Source organism: Hemiscyllium ocellatum, chromosome 11, assembly GCF_020745735.1.
Source record: "Hemiscyllium ocellatum isolate sHemOce1 chromosome 11, sHemOce1.pat.X.cur, whole genome shotgun sequence".
In the NCBI taxonomy this organism is placed as follows: domain Eukaryota; kingdom Metazoa; phylum Chordata; class Chondrichthyes; order Orectolobiformes; family Hemiscylliidae; genus Hemiscyllium; species Hemiscyllium ocellatum.
In genome coordinates this window covers 36,888,829-36,905,186 of record NC_083411.1, presented here as the reverse complement: position 1 = coordinate 36,905,186, position 16,358 = coordinate 36,888,829, and positions in this window count along the sequence as shown.

Sequence of the window (16,358 nt, the reverse complement as noted above, 5' to 3'; positions counted from 1 at the left end):
GCTTCAGTGTCGAGTTGCGGCCTCAGTGTGGAGTCGTGGCCTCAGTGTGCAGTCACGGCCTCAATGTGGAGTCCCAGCCTCAGTGTGGAGTCTCAGCCTCAGTGTGGTGTCACGGCCTCAGTGTGGAACCCTGGCCTCAGTGTCGAGTCATGGCTTCAGTGTGGAATCGTGGCTTCAGTGTGGAATCATGGCTTCAGTGTGGAATTGCGGCTTCAGTGTCGAGTTGCGGCCTCAGTGTGGAGTCGTGGCCTCAGTGAGGAGTCCTGGCCTCAATGTGGAGTCACGGCCTCAGTGTGGAACCCTGGCCTCAGTGTGGAGTTGTAGCCTCAGTGTGGAGTCACGGCCTCAGTGTGGAGTCCCAGCCTAAGTGTGGAGTCCTGGCCTCAGTGTAGAACCCTGGCCTCAGTGTGGAGTCCCAGCCTCAGTGTGGAGTCCCAGCCTCAGTGTGGTGTCCCAGCCTCAGTGTGGAGTCCCAGCCTCAGTGTGGTGTCCCAGCCTCAGTGTCAAGTAGCAGCCTCAGTGTGGAGTCACGGCCTCAGTGTGGAGTCACGGCCTCAGTATTGAGTCGCGGCCTCAGTGTGGAGTTGCGGCTTCAGTGTGGAATCGCAGCTTCAGTGTCGAGTTGCGGCCTAAATGTGGAGTCCCGTGGCCTCAGTGTCAAGTCACGGCCTAAGTGTGGAATCGCGACTTCAGTGTGGAGTCGCGGCCTGAGTGTGGAGTCCCAGCCTCAGTGTGGTGTCCCTGCCTCAGTGTCAAGTAGCGGCCTCCGTGTGGAGTCACGGTCTCAGTGTTGAGTTGCGGCCTCAGTGTGGCGTCACGGCCTCAATGTGGAGTCACGGCCTCAGTGTCAAGTCGTGGCCTCAGTGTGGAGTCGCGGCCTGAGTGTGGAGTCGCGACCTGAGTGTGGAGTCGCAGCCTCAGTGTGAAGTCACAGCCTCAATGTCAAATCATGGCCTAAGTGTAGAGTCACGGGCTCAGTGTCGAGTCGCAGGCTGAGTATAGAGTCACGGCCTCAGTGTGGAGTCGCGGCCTAAGTGTTGAGTAATGGCCTCAGTGTCGAGTCACAGCCTCAGTGTCGAGTCACAGCCTCAGTGTCGAGTCGCGGCCTAGGTGTGGAGTCGCAACTTCAGTGTGGAGTCGCGGCCTCAGTGTGGATTCACAGCCTCAGTGTCGATTCGTGGCCTCAGTGTCGAGTCGCGGCTTCAGTATGGAGTTGCGGCCTCAGTGTGGAGTCGCGGCCTCAGTATGGAATCATGGCTTCCGTGTGGAATCGCGGCTTCAGTGAGGAGTTGCGGCCTAAGTGTGGAGTCGCGACTTCAGTGTGGAGTCGCGGCCTCAGTGTGGATTCACAGCCTCAGTGTCGATTCGTGGCCTCAGTGTCGAGTCGCGGCTTCAGTGTGGAGTTGTGGCCTCAGTGTGGAGTCGCGGCCTCAGTATGGAATCATGGCTTCAGTGTGGAATCGCGGCTTCAGTGAGGAGTTGCGGCCTAAGTGTGGAGTCGTGGCCTCAATGTTGAGTCGCAGTCTCAGTGTGGAGTGACAGCCTCAGTGTCGATATGTGGCCGCAGTGTCGAGTCGCGGCTTCAGTGTGGTGTTGCGGCCTCAAAGTGAAGTCATGGCCTCAGTGTCGATTCGCGGCCTCAGTGTTGAGTCGCAGCCTCAGTGTAGAGTCATGGCCTCAGTGTCGAGTTGCAGCCTCAGTGTCGAGTCGCGGCCTAAGTGTGGAATCGCGACTTCAGTGTGGAGTCACGGCGTCAGTGTGGAATCACAGCCTCAGTGTCGATTCGTGGCCTCAGTGTGGAATCGCGGCTTCAGTGAGGAGTTGCGGCCTAAGTGTGAAGTCATGGCCTCAGTGTCGATTCGCGGCCTCAGTGTTGAGTCGCAGCCTCAGTGTAGAGTCATGGCCTCAGTGTCGAGTTGCAGCCTCAGTGTCGAGTCGCGGCCTAAGTGTGGAATCGCGACTTCAGTGTGGAGTCACGGCGTCAGTGTGGAATCACAGCCTCAGTGTCGATTCGTGGCCTCAGTGTGGAATCGCGGCTTCAGTGAGGAGTTGCGGCCTAAGTGTGAAGTCATGGCCTCAGTGTCGATTCGCGGCCTCAGTGTCGAGTTGCGGCCTCAGTGTAGAGTCATGGCCTCAGTGTCGAGTTGCAGCTTCAGTGTCGCGTCGCGGCCTCAGTGTGGAATTGCGTCTTCAGTGTCGAGTTGCGGCTTAAGTGTGGAGTCGTGGCCTCAGTGTCGAGTCGCAGTCTCAGTGTGGAGTGACAGCCTCAGTGTCGATATGTGGCCGCAGGGTCGAGTCGCGGCTTCAGTGTGGAGTTGCGGCCTCAGTGTGGAGTCGCGGCCTCAGTGTGGAATCATGGCTTCAGTGTGGAACCGCGGCTTCAGTGTCGAGTTGCTGCCTAAGTATGGAGTTGTGGCATCAATGTCAAGTCGCGGCCTAAGTGTGGAATCGCGACTTCAGTTGAGGCCTAAGTGTGGAGTCGTGGCCTCAGTGTGGCGTCGTGACCACAGTGTGGTGTCGCGGCCTCAGTATGGAGTCATGGCCTCAGTGTCGTATCGCGGCCTCAGTGTGGAGTTGCGGCCTAAGTTTGGAGTCGTGGCCTCAGTGTGGATTCATGGCTTCAGTGTGAAATCGCGGCTTCAGTGTCAAGTTGCGGCATAAGTGTGGAGTCGTGGCCTCAGTGTCGAGTCGCAGCCTCAGTGTGGAGTCGCAGCCTCAGTGTGGAATCATGGCTTCAGTGTGGAATCGCGGCTTCAGTGTCGAGTTGCTGCCTAAGTATGGAGTCGTGGCATCAGTGTGGAGTCGCGGCCTCAGTGTGGAGTCATAGCCTCAGTGTAAAGTTGCGGCTTCAGTGTGGAGTCGCGGTCTCAGTGTCGAGTCGTGGCCTCAGTGTGGAGCTACAGCCTCAGTGTGGATTCGCAGCTTCAGTGTGGAGTCGCAGCTTCAGTGTAGAGTCATGGTCTCAGTGTCGAGTTGCGGCCTCAGTGTGAAATCACAGCCTCAGTGTCGAGTTGCGGCCTCAGTGTTGAGTCACGGCCTAAGTGTGGAGTCGCGGTCTCAGTGTGGAGTCACAGCCTCAGTGTCGATTCGTGGCCTCAGTGTCGAGTCGCGGCTACAGTGTGGAGTCACAGCCTCAGTGAGGAGACGCGGCCTCAGTGTGGAATCATGGCGTCAGTGTGGAATCGCGGCTTCAGTGTCAAGTTGCGGCCTAAGTGTGGAGTCGTGGCCTCAGTGTCGAGTTGCAGCCTCAGTGTGAACCCCCAGCCACAGTGTGGCCTCCCAGCCTTAGTCTGGTCTCGCAACCTCAGTGTGAACCCCCAGCCTCAATGTGGCCTCCCGGCCACAGTGTGGTCTCCCAGTCTCAGTGTGGTCTCCCAGTCTCAGTGTGGTCTCCCATTCTCAATGTGGCCTCCCAGCCTCAGTGTGGTCTCCCAGCCTCAGTGTGGTCTCGCAGCCTCAGTGTGAACCCCCAGCCTCAATGTGGCCTCCCAGCCACAGTGTGGTTTCCCAGCTTGAGTGTGGTCTCCCATTCTCAATGTGGCCTCCCAGCCTCAGTGTGGTCTCCCAGCCTCAGTGTGGTCTCCCAGCCTCAGTGTGACCTCCCAGCCTCAATGTGACCTCCCAGCCTCAGTGAGGTCTCCCAGCCTCCGTGTGGACCCTCAGCCTCAGTGTGACTTCCCAGCCTCAATGTGACCTCCCAGCCTCAGTGAGGTCTTCCAGCCTCAGTGTAGTTTCCCAGCCTCAGTGTGGTCTCCCAGCCTCAGTGTGGTCTCCCGGACTCAGTGCAGTCTCCCAGACTCAGTGCAGTCTCCCAGCCTCAGTGTGGTCTCCCAGCCTCAGTGTGGACTCCCAGCCTCAGTGTGGTCTCCCAGCCTCAGTGTGGTCTCCCAGCCTCAGTGTGGTCTCCTATTCTCGAGGTGGCCTCCCAGCCTCAGTGTGGTCTCCCAGCCTCAGTATGGTCTCCCAGCCTCCATGTGGACCCTCAGCCTCAGTGTGACCTCCCAGCCTCAATGTGGTCTCCCAGCCTCCGTGTGGACTCCCAGCCTCAGTGTGGTCTCCCAGCCTCAGTGTGGTCTCCCAGCCTCAGCGTGGTCTCCCAGCCTCAGCGCGGTCTCCCAGCCTCACTGTGGTCTCCCATTCTCAGTGTGGAGCCCTGGCCTCTGTACGGAGACCTTGGTCTCAGTGTGGAGTCCTGGCCTCAGTGTGGAGCCCTGGCCTAAATGTAGAGTCACGGCCTCAGTGTGGAGTCCTGGCCTCAGTGTGGAGCCCTGGCCTCAGTGTGGAGTCGCAGCCTCAGTGTGGAGTCACGGCCTCAGTGTGGAACCCTGGCCTCAGTGTGGAGTCGCGGCCTCAGTGTCGAGTCATGACTTCAGTGTGGAATCGTGGCTTCAGTGTGGAATCATGGCTTCAGTGTGGAGTCGCAGCTTCAGTGTAGAGTCATGGTCTCAGTGTCGAGTTGCGGCCTCAGTGTGAAATCACAGCCTCAGTGTCGAGTTGCGGCCTCAGTGTTGAGTCACGGCCTAAGTGTGGAGTCGCGGTCTCAGTGTGGAGTCACAGCCTCAGTGTGGATTCCTGGCCTCACTGTGGAACCCTGGCCTCAGTGTGGAGTCCCGGCTTCAGTTTGGATTCCTGGCCTCACTGTGGAACCCTGGCCTCAGTGTGGAGTCGCAGCCTCAGTGTGGAGTCATGGCCTCAGTGTGGAACCCTGGCCTCAGTGTGGAGTCGCGGCCTCAGTGTCGAGTCATGACTTCAGTGTGGAATCGTGGCTTCAGTGTGGAATCATGGCTTCAGTGTGGAGTCGCAGCTTCAGTGTAGAGTCATGGTCTCAGTGTCGAGTTGCGGCCTCAGTGTGAAATCACAGCCTCAGTGTCGAGTTGCGGCCTCAGTGTTGAGTCACGGCCTAAGTGTGGAGTCGCGGTCTCAGTGTGGAGTCACAGCCTCAGTGTCGATTCGTGGCCTCAGTGTCGAGTCGCGGCTACAGTGAGGAGTCGCGGCCTCAGTGTGGAATCATGGCGTCAGTGTGGAATCGCGGCTTCAGTGTCAAGTTGCGGCCTAAGTGTGGAGTCGTGGCCTCAGTGTCGAGTTGCAGTCTCAGTGTGGAGTCACAGCCTCAGTGTCGATTCGTGGCCTCAATGTCGAGTCGCGGCTTCAGTGTGGATTTGTGACCTCAGTGTGGAGTCGCGACCTCAGTGTGGAGTCATGGCCTCAGTGTGGAATCGCGGCTTCAGTGTCGAGTCACAGCCTCAGTGTGGAGTCGCGGCCTAAGTATTGAGTCATGGCCTCGGTGTCGAGTCATAGCCTCAGTGTCGAGTCGCAGCCTCAGAGTGAAGTCATGGCGTCAGTGTCGAGTCGCGGCCTCAGTGTCGAGTTGGGGCCTCAGCGTGGAGTCGCTGCCTCACTGTTGAGTTGCGTCCTAAGTGTGGAGTCGTGGCCTCAGCGTGGAGTCGCGGTCTCAGTGTCGAGTCACAGCTTCAGTGAGGAGTCACAGCCTCAGCGTGGAGTCGCAGCTTCAGTGTGGAGTCACGGCTTCAATGTAGAGTCATGGTCTCAGTGTCGAGTTGGGGCCTCAGCGTGGAGTCGCTGCCTCACTGTTGAGTTGCGTCCTAAGTGTGGAGTCGCGGTCTCAGTGTTGAGTCACAGCCTCAGTGTGGAGTCGCGGCTTCAGTGTAGAGTCATGGTCTCAGTGTCGAGTTGAAGCCTCAGTGTGAAATCACGGCCTCAGTGTCGAGTCGTGGCCTCAGCGTGGAGTCGCGGTCTCAGTGTCGAGTCACAGCTTCAGTGAGGAGTCACAGCCTCAGCGTGGAGCCGCAGCTTCAGTGTGGAGTCACGGCTTCAATGTAGAGTCATGGTCTCAGTGTCGAGTTGCGGCCTCAGTGTGAATTCACAGCCTCAGTGTCGAGTTGCGGCCTCAGTGTCGAGTCGCGGCCTCAGTGTCGAGTCGCGGCCTAAGTGTGGAGTCGCGACTTCAGTGTGGAGTCGCGGTCTCAGTGTGAAGTCACAGCCTCAGTGTCGATTCGTGGCCTCAGTGTCGAGTCGCGGCCTCAGTGTGGAGTCACGGCCTCAGTGTGGAATCATGGCTTCAGTGTGGAATTGCGGCCTCAGTGTCGAGTTGAGGCCTAAGTGTGGAGTCGTGGTCTCAGTGTGACGTCGTGACCACAGTGTGGTGTCGCGGCCTCAGTATGGAGTCATGGCCTCAGTGTCGTATCGCGGCCTCAGTGTGGAGTCGCGGCCTAAGTTTGGAGTCACGGCTTCAGTGTGGAATCGTGGCTTCAGTGTGGAATCGCGGCTTCAGTGTCGAGTAGCTGCCTAAGTATGGAGTCGTGGCATCAGTGTCAAGTCGCGGCCTAAGTGTGGAATCGCGACTTCAGTGTGGAGTCGCGGCCTCAGTGTGGAGTCACAACCTCAGTGTCGAGTCGCGGCTTCAGTGTGGAGTCATGGCCTCAGTGTCGTATCGCGGCTTCAGTGTGGAGTCGTGGCACCAGTGTGGTGTCATGGCCTCGTTGTCGAGTCGCGGCCTCAGTGTCGAGTCACAACCTCAGTACAGACTCCCAGCCTCAGTGTGGTCTCCCAGCCTCAATGTGAACTCCCAGCCTCAGTGTGGTCTCCCAGCCTCAGTATGATCTCCCAGCCTCAGTCTGGTCTCGCAGCCTCAGTGTGAACCCCCAGCCTCAGTGTTGCCTCCCATTCTCAGTGTGGTCTTCCATTCTCAGTGTAAACTCCCAATCTCAGTGTGGTCTCCCAGCCTCAGTGTGGTCTCCCAGCCTCAGTGTGGACCCTCAACCTCAGTGTGCCCTTCCAGCCTCAGTGTGCCCTCCCAGCCTCAGTGTGGTCTCCCAGCCTCAGTGTGGTCTCCCAGCCTCAGTGTGGTCTCCCAGCCTCAGTGTAGTTTCCCAGCCTCAGTGTGGTCTCTCAGTCTCAGTATGTATTCCCAGCCACAGTGCTGTCTCCCAACTTCAGTGCGGTCTCCCAGCTACAGTGTGGCATCTAAACATCAGTGTGGAGTCCAGGCCTTACTGTGGTCTCCTAGCCTCAGTGCGGAGTCGTGGCCTCAGTGTGGAGTCACAGCCTCAGTGTGGATTCCTGGCATCAGTGTGGAGTCATGGCCTCAGTGTGGAGATGTAGCCTCAGTGTGGAGCCCTGGTCTCAGTGTGGAGTCCCGGTCTCAGTGCGGAGTCATGGCCTCAGTGTGGAATCGCGGCCTCAGTGTGGAGTCGTGGCCTCAGCGTCGATCACAGCGTCAGTGTCGTATCGCGGCCTCAGAGTCAAGTAGCGGCCTAAGTGTGGAGTTGCAGTTTCAGTGTGGAGTCGCGGCCTCAGTGTAGAGTCATGGCCTCAGTGTCAAGTCACTGCCTCAGTGTCGAGTCGCAGCCTAAGTGTGGAGTTCGGCCTCAGTTTGGAGTCCTGGTCTCAGTGCAGACTCCCAGCCACAGTGTGGTCTCGCAGTCTCAATGTGAACTCCTAGCCTCAGTGCTGTCTCCCAGCCTCAGTGTGGTCTCCCAGCCTCAGTGTGGACTCCCAGCCTCAGTGTGGACCTTCAGCCTCAGTGTGAACTCCCAGCCTCAATGTGACCTCCCAGCCTCAGTGTGGTCTCCCAGCCTCACTGCTGTCTCCCAGCCTCAGTGTGGACTCCCAGCCTCAATGTGAACTCCCAGCCACAGTGTGGTCTCCCAGCCACAATGTGACCTCCCAGCCTCAGTGCCGTCTCCCAATCTCAGTGTGAACTCACAGCCTCAGTGTGGACTTCCAGCCTCAGTGGTCTCCCAGCCTCAGTGTGGTCTCCCAGCCTCAGTATGATCTCCCAGCCTCAGTCTGGTCTCGCAGCCTCAGTGTGAACCCCCAGCCTCAGTGTTGCCTCCCAGTCTCAGTGTGGTCTTCCATTCTCAGTGTAAACTCCCAATTTCAGTGTGGTCTCCCACCCTCAGTGTGGACCCTCAGCCTTAGTGTGAACCCCTAACCCCTCAGTGTGAACCCCCCAGCCACAGTGTGGTTTCCCAACCTCAACGTGGTCTCCCAGCCTCAATGTGGACCCTCAGCCTCAGTGTGACCTCCCAGCGTCAATGTGACCTCCCAGCCTCAGTATGGTCTCCAAGCCTCAGTGTAGTTTCCTAGCCTCAGTGCGGTCTCTCAGTCTCAGTGTGGACTCCCATCCACAGTGCTGTCTCCCAACCTTAGTGTGGGCTCCCAACCACAGCGTGGCGTCTAAGGATCAGTGTGGAGTGTCGGCCTTACTGTGGTCTCCCAGCCTCAGTGCGGAGTCACAGCCTCAGTGTGGAGTCACAGCCTCAGTGTGGAGTCCTGGTCTCAGTTGGAGTCCTGGTCTCAGTGTGGAGTCCTGGTCTCAGGATGGAGTCCTGGACTCAATGTGGAATCCCAGCCTCAGTATGGAGTCCTGGCCTCAGTATGAGGTCCTTGGTCTCAGTGTGGAGTCCCGGCCTAAATGTGGAGTCACGGCTTCAGTATCGAGTCGCTGCCTCAGTGTGTAGTCTTGGCCTCAGTGTGGAGTCCTGACCTCAGTGTGGAGTCCTGGTCTCAGTGTGGAGTCCTGGCCTCAGTGTGGAGTAACGGCCTCAGTGTGGAGTCACGGCCTCAGTGTGGAATCCCAGCCTCAGTGTGGTGTCCCAGCCTCAGTGTCAAGTAGCGGCCTCCGTGTGGAGTCCCGACCTAAGTGTGGAGTCACAGCCTCAGTGTGGAGTCCTGGTCTCAGTGTGGAGTCCTGGTCTCAGTGTGGAGTCCTGGTCTTAGTATGGAGTCCTGGACTCAATGTGGAATCCCAGCCTCGGTATGGAGTCCTGGCCTCAGTATGGGGTCCTTGGTCTCAGTGTGGAGTCCCAGCCTAAATGTGGAGTCACGGCTTCAGTATCGAGTCGCTGCTCCAGTGTGTAGTCTTGGCCTCAGTGTGGAGTCCTGACCTCAGTGTGGAGTCCTGGTCTCAGTGTGGAGTCCTGGCCTCAGTGTGGAGTAACGGCCTTAGTGTGGAGTCACGGCCTCAGTGTGGAATCCCAGCCTCAGTGTGGAGTCCCAGCCTCAGTGTCAAGTAGCGGCCTCCGTGTGGAGTCCCGACCTAAGTGTGGAGTCACGGCCTCAGTGTGGAGTCGCAGCCTCAGTGTGGACTCACGGCCTCAGTGTCAAGTCACAGCGTCAGTGTGAAGTCACGGCCTCAGTATCGAGTCGTGGCCTTAGAGTCGTGGCCTAAGTGTGAAGTCGCAGCCTCTGTGTGAAGTCATGGCCTCAATGTCAAGTCATGGCCTAAGTGTTGAGTCATGGCCTCAGTGTCGAGTCACTGCCTCAGTGTCGAGTCGTGGCCACAGGTTGAAGTCATGGCCTCAGTGTTGAGTCGCGGCCTCAGTGTCAAGTTGTGGCCTCAGTGTGGAGTCACTGCCTCAGTATGGAGTCGCAGCCTCAGTGTGGAGTTACGCCTAAGTGTAGAGTCGCGGTCTCAGTGTCGAGTCACAGCCTCAGTGTGGAGTCGCAGCTTCAGTGTGGAGTCGCGGCTTAGTGTGGAGTCATGGTCTCAGTGTCGAGTCGTGGCCTCAGTGTCGAGTCACAGCCTCAGTGTGGAGTCACGGCCTCAGTGTCAAGTCACAGCGTCAGTGTGGAGTCACGGCCTCAGTATCGAGTCCACTGTTTAGAGTCGCAGCCTGAGAGTGAAGTCGCAGCCTCTGTGTGGAATCGCGGCTTCAGTGTGGAGTCATGGTCTCAGTGTTGAGTTGTGCCTCAGTGTGAAGTCACGGCCTCAGTGTCGAGTCGCGGCCTCAGTGTCGAGTCGCGGCCTAAGTGTGGAGTCGTGACTTCAGTGTGGAGTCATGGCCTCAGTGTCGATTCACGGCCTCAGTGTGCAGTAATGGCCTCAGTGTGGAGTCCTGGTCTCAGTGTGGAGTCCTGGCCTAAGAGTGGAGTCCCAGCCTCAGTGTGGTGTCCCAGCCTCAGTGTCGAGTAGCAAGCCTCCGTGTGGAGTCCCGGCCTAAGTGTGGAGTCACGGCCTCAGTGTCAAGTCGTGGCCTCAGTGTGGAGTTGCTGCCTCAGTGTGGAGTCGCGGCCTCAGTGTGGAGTTGCACCTAAGTGTGGAGTCGCGGTCTCAGTGTTGAGTCACAGCCTCAGTGTGGAGTCACAGCTTCAGTGTGGAGTTGCGGCTTCAGTGTGGAGTCATGGTCTCAGTGTCGAGTTGTGGCCTCAGTGTGAAGTCACGGCCTCAGTGTCGAGTCGCGGCCTAAGTGTGGAGTCACGACTTCAGTGTCGAGTCGCGGCCTCAGTGTAGAGTCATGGCCTCAGTGTCGAGTCACAGCCTCAGTGTCGAGTCATGGCCTCAGTGTCGAATCACGGCCTGAGTGCGGAGTTGCAGCTTCAGTGTGGAGGCGCGGCCTCATTGTGGAGTCGTGGCCTCGCTGCCGAGTCGTGGCCTCAGTGTTGAGTCACAGCCTCATGTTGAGTTGCGACCTTAGTGTGGAATCGCGGCCTCACTGTGGAGTCATGGTTTCAGTGTGGATCGCAGCCTCAGTGTGGAACCGTGGCCTAAGTGTGGAGTCGTGGCTTAAGTGTGGAGTCGCGGCCTCAGTGTTGAGTCACGGCTTTAATGTGGAGTCGCGGTCTCAATGTGGAGTCCTGGCCTCAGTGCAGTCTCCTGACCTCAGTGTGGACTCCCAGCCTCATATGGAGTCCCTGCCTCAGTGCAGTCTCCCGGCCTTGAGGTCGGTCCACAGCAGACTCCCAGCACTCCTGGCCTTGAGAGCCTCAAGATGAAACCCTATGTGGTCTGAAGGCAAGGCCTGGCACAGTCTGGAATCTAGGTGCCAGCGTGTACCAGGTTGGAAGTACTGTCATTCTGAACCATTTAGTTCTATAATTTTCTAATTTATTTTCTATGATTTTATATTTTTGTACCTAAGATAGCACAGAAGTCTGTAGTGCTGGACTTCTTATCTTTTTATTTTTCAAGTTTTGCCTCAGAATTTGTACTGAAGAGTCTGTACCCTAGTATATTTATATCAAAGGTGGTATTGTAAGTGTAACTTGTACATTTTTAATTGTAGTCATGTACTATTTCTAACTATTCTATTTTTAAGTTCTGGTGCATGCAAATGCAATAGCAAGTATTTTTGGGCATAACTATTGGCAAAATTACATCTCACAAGAAATTATGATTGCTTTACAAGAAATCCCAGTCTTGATCCCAGATCTCTGAGCTTCATGGTTTATTGCATTATTAATCTTGATCATGCAAGGGAGCTTGCAGCAGCCATTTCACATTTCTGCTACAAACATCACAAGGAGCTGCTTCATCCAAATAATGTTGCTTGCAATACTTTATATTTCTTTATATTATGCAAAGATGGAGCTATATCCCATTAACAATCAAGCCACAATCGTTTATTCTTGAGAGATCTTCGAGATCAAGATTGGCTTATTTCTTTTGCTATAGCATAGCACATAAGAGAAAGGCAACAATTAATCATTCTGACACCACTTCCCTTGTTGATTGACCCACTTGTATCTACAAGCTCCAGTGGTGACTTCTTTCTGCTAGTGGTTGGAATGATATTTTCATTATATTTATGTTGAGCGTGCAGAAAATATTGCTAAGCATTATCTAGAAACACAGAGCTGACATAAGTTAGGGCATATAAATTCAGTCATAAGTGCAACTAATGCCAAAATCTAAACTGGGTCCCAAAATCTAAATTGGGTCATCATAATATACAACTTCAGCTCTGATAAATTCTTACCTGGTCATTCATTCAAATGGAAATTGGCCTTCGATCTGAATCACAGGCTGTGTTTCTCTCTCCACAGGTGTATCCTGACTTGGTGAGTATTTTCAGCATTTCCTCTATTTAACTCAAGTCCGTACATTTGAAGAGAAAACTGAGAGTTTGGAGGTCAGCTAATTATAGGATTATCAAATCACTCAATGAGCCAAAAAAATCCTGAAGGTTACTAATGCATGCAAAGAAAAATGCTCACTACATGTTTTCCATTCTCTGTTGAGAGGTACACTTTTTATTAAAGCTAACCTTGTGAACTTAGATTGAGAGGCATTTTTTTAAATTAATCCCAACTTGATGAACACTATTATGAATAATTTTAATACTTCATGTTAAACTGTTACAGCAGCTGCAAATGTGTTGCTGGTCAAAGCACAGCAGGCCAGGCAGCATCTCAGGAATAGAGAATTCGACGTTTGCAGACCAAGGAGTGATGGGTTCAAACAAATGGATGCAGATTTAGAACAAGTGATAAAAACCTCCTCTTCACACAAATTAACGGGGACTAATATATGTACCATACAGCCAGCCTTATGGTGGGATAGAGGGAAATACAAAGTTTAATGCCTAGACCTCATTTGTGGGACTGCTGCTTTTCTAATTTACATAAATGTTTTGCATTACAGATTGCTGTTTAACTCACTCAGGAAATGTGCTCTTGGTTGCCTGGGCCAGAATTTATTGCCCATCCACAATTGTCGACTTGAGCTGTAGTCCATTTGAAGTAGGTACATCCAAAGGCAGTTGTCACTTTTGCCCTGTTAGAGAGAGGGATCTAATCCAGGAAGAGTAAAGTAACTGTGGTAGATTTCTAAGTCAAGATGGTGGGTGTCTTGGAGGTGAACTTGCAGACAGTGGTGCTCCCTTGCCTTTCTCATGCATTTCACAGATGCTATTCAAGGAGACTTGGTGAGTTTCTTGCAGTGTGTCTTATAGGATGAATGCTCTGCAACTACTGAGATCAGTGGGGAAGGGATTAAGAGTTTATAGAGTCATAGAGATGTACAGCATGGAAACAGACCATTCGGCCCAACCCGTCCATGCCGACCAGATATCCCAACCCAATCTAGTCCCACCTGCCAACACACAGCCCATATCCCTCCAAACCCTTCCTATTCATATACCCATCCAAATGCCTCTTAAATGTTGCAATTGTACCAGCCTCCACCACTTCCTCTGGCAGCTCATTCCATACCCGTACCACCATCTGTGTGAAAAAGTTGCCCCTTAGGTCTCTTTTATATCTTTCCCCTCTCACCCTAAACCTATGCCCTCTAGTTCTGGACTGTGAGACCAATCAAATGGCTGCTTTGTCCTGGATGGAGCCAAATTGTTTGAATATTCTTGAAATTGCACTCATCCAGGAAAACTGGGTGCATTCCATCACACTCTTGAGTTGTGACTTGTAGATGATTGAGAGGTCAGAAGGTGATTTACTCACTGCAGTATTCCACAGTTCTTATATAGTCCAGTTCAATTTCTGGTCAATGGTAACACCCAGGATACTGACAGTGGTGAATTCAGTGATGGTAATACCATTGAATATCAATTAGTGATTGTGAAGTTCATTTATATTGGAGATGGTCTTTGGTTGTGTAAAACTTCATATTTTTATCTCTCTGTTTGAGTTTGAAACTGGACCTCATGGATTGTGGAAGGCATTACTATAATTTTTAAAAGCAGGTTACTACACTCATTGTGAGTGTTGTTTATACCGTTCCTTATTCAACCAGTGAGAGAAGTAATGTTGCAGATGAACTGGCATGAGAGAGTGTGTACAAAATAATGGATACAGATTTAGAACAAATGATAAAAACCTCCTCTTCACACAAATAAACGGGGACTAATATATGTATCATACATCCAGCCTCATGCTGGAATAGAGGGAAATACAAAGTTTAATGCATAGACATCATTCGTGGGACTGCTGCTTTTTTTTTCCTTTCTTTTTTCTGTGTGATCACTCCCCCGTTCTTTTTTTGTATTAACCCCCGCACTACCGCCTAACTGCGGTAGTGCTTATTTTTTCCCCAGCACCCATGGTGTGTGTGTGCAGGTGTGAGACACAGTGAGAGACACAAGGTGAATCTTTATTTCATTTCCACCACCAGGAAGAAAGGAAACACCCGAGTGGCCTGTGACAAGCAGTGCCCTTCACATCAAAGGGCAATGTTGTGTGATCAAAACAGTGAAGGGGAGGGCAGGGACTAAATCAAAATAGAGTTGGAGGGGGACATGATGCAGTCCACTCCCTGCAGCACCCACCTCTCCATGAACAACTCCAGGGTGTTGGTGGACACGGCGTGCTCCTTCTCCAAGGACACCCGGGCGGGACAGCTGCGTTTCTAATTTACATAAATGTTTCGCATTACAGATTGCTGTTTAACTCACTCAGGCAATGTGCTCTTGGCTGACTGCGCAAGAATTTATTGCCCATTCACAATTGTCGACTTGAGCTGCAGTCCATAATAAGATTCAACTCTGAGAAGTAGCTGATTGGTCTGTGGAACAATGATGAGTTTGTTCTGCCCAACAACTATGGGATTGGCTCCCATATAGCTGATTGATTTCTAGATGTTAACGAGTTAGCCAGAACCTTTCAGACCTCCAGAAAGAGATGTTGTGTTGTCTTTCTTCTGTTGCTGTATGCTGTGAATTTTAAGTATTTATAATTGGTGAAACAATGCCTTGAAGTTCCTCAATGACTGCTGATATTCTGATTATTCATTCTCTCTATCACTACTGAGCTCCCCGGGACTCCAAAAACTGCAATCCAGCACCCACAAATGCATATAACTTCAGCTTTTTACAAACATTTAGCTTCACCAAGCTGGTATTATCTTGGATTCTCAGGGTTCCACAACTGCTCAATTACAGAAAAGAAATATTGCTCGTGGACTTCCTTTCTTTAACCTTGCTTCACTGGGGCAGTGTGATGGAAATCAAGCCCTGCTACTCCCAGAGTTATCACAAAAGTTAAAGAAATCCTCTCTAATTTGCTAGACATTTTAAACCCATGTTGTTGGAAAGCATGGAGCAATTTCTGTACTTGACAAGAATTACTGTCTATTACAAATAAATAGATACCAGCCGCAAGTAATGCTCTATGAACCACCACATAGAACTCTACTAGTTAATACTCTAACACCTTTATAAAACTGCCCCATAATACATGTATAGATACAGACCAAAAAAAATTGTTATACCTGGAGGGAAAAACAGGGAAGGTTGTTCAATGGTTCCTGAAGTTATAGATAGCGAGGAAGGTTGTCAAAGCATACAGCATTTTATAGATCAATTGGAAAGCTGGGTGAAGAAATGGCAGATGGAGTTTAATCTGGACAAGTGTGAGGCAATGCAATTTGGGAGGTCAAATGCAAGAAGAAAGTATACAGTAAATTACAGGACCCTCAGGAGCATTGATATACAGAGGAGTTTTGGGTGCACGTCCCTAGCTCCATGGAAATATCAACACTAGTGGATAAGATAGTAAAGAAGGTGTATGGCATGCTTGCCTTCATAGATCAGGGCATTGAGTGTAAAAGTTGGCAAGTCATGTTGCAAGTGTATAAAACTTTAGGTCAGCCATATTTATGCAGTTCTGGTTGCCACACAAAAGGAAGGAGATAGTGCAAAAGAGTGCTGCCTGGATTGTCTAAGGAAAGGTTGGATAAACTTGGATTGTTTTTGCTAAAGTGTCAGAGACTGAGAGGTGACCAGATAGAAAGATATAAAATTATGGGAGACATGGATAAGGTGGATAGTCTGAGCCTTTTTTCCGAGGTGAAAATGTCGAAAACAAGGGGGCATACGTATAAAGAGGGTGATAGGTGCCTGGAACACACTGCCAAGGGAAGTGGTGGAAACAGGTGTGATAGCAATTTTTAAGAGGCATTTAAAAAGACACAGGAACAGGCAGGGAATATAGGAAAATGAACTATGTGCAGGCAAATGGGATTAGAATAGCATCATAGTTGGTATAGACATGGAAGGGACGACGGACTGTTAGTGTGCTGTATTGCTCTATGTTCTACATTCCATATGTCTATGGTTTTTGCTAAGGTGATCGTTTTAGATTGCCAGAATTTGCTGCTCCTTCATCTCTCCTCTCTAGGTACTTTCATTTGCAATAGTTCACAAATCAAACATTCAGAAAAATTAAAAAATACAGTCATTACATCACTCTCAGCTGTACTGACCTATTAATGGCACATGGTTTCTTCCAGGCATGCATAGCTTCAAGGGCTTATCCTCAGGCCTAACCCCAAGACTTAGCTGAACCTCATGGGTCTTTGGATTTCTTCTGAGTCTGGATGGTTCAGAACCTAGAAGAATGCTTTCAGTTTGGGAGCTTTTTATCCCTGCTCTTAAGTACTTGACTAACAAGTAGTTCAAAGTCAACATCCTTCTCCTCTGACCATTTCTGTCCCACTGACTAAGCTAACTATTCAGTAACATTTGAACTATTCTGAGTGATCTATTGAAACCTTACTCCTGTCTTTGTTCCTCGGCAAGATTGCATTTGAAACAGTCATATGTAGTAACCATTTGGATCTCTGCATTCTTTGAATGTTACAATATTCACAGATTGCTTGCTTG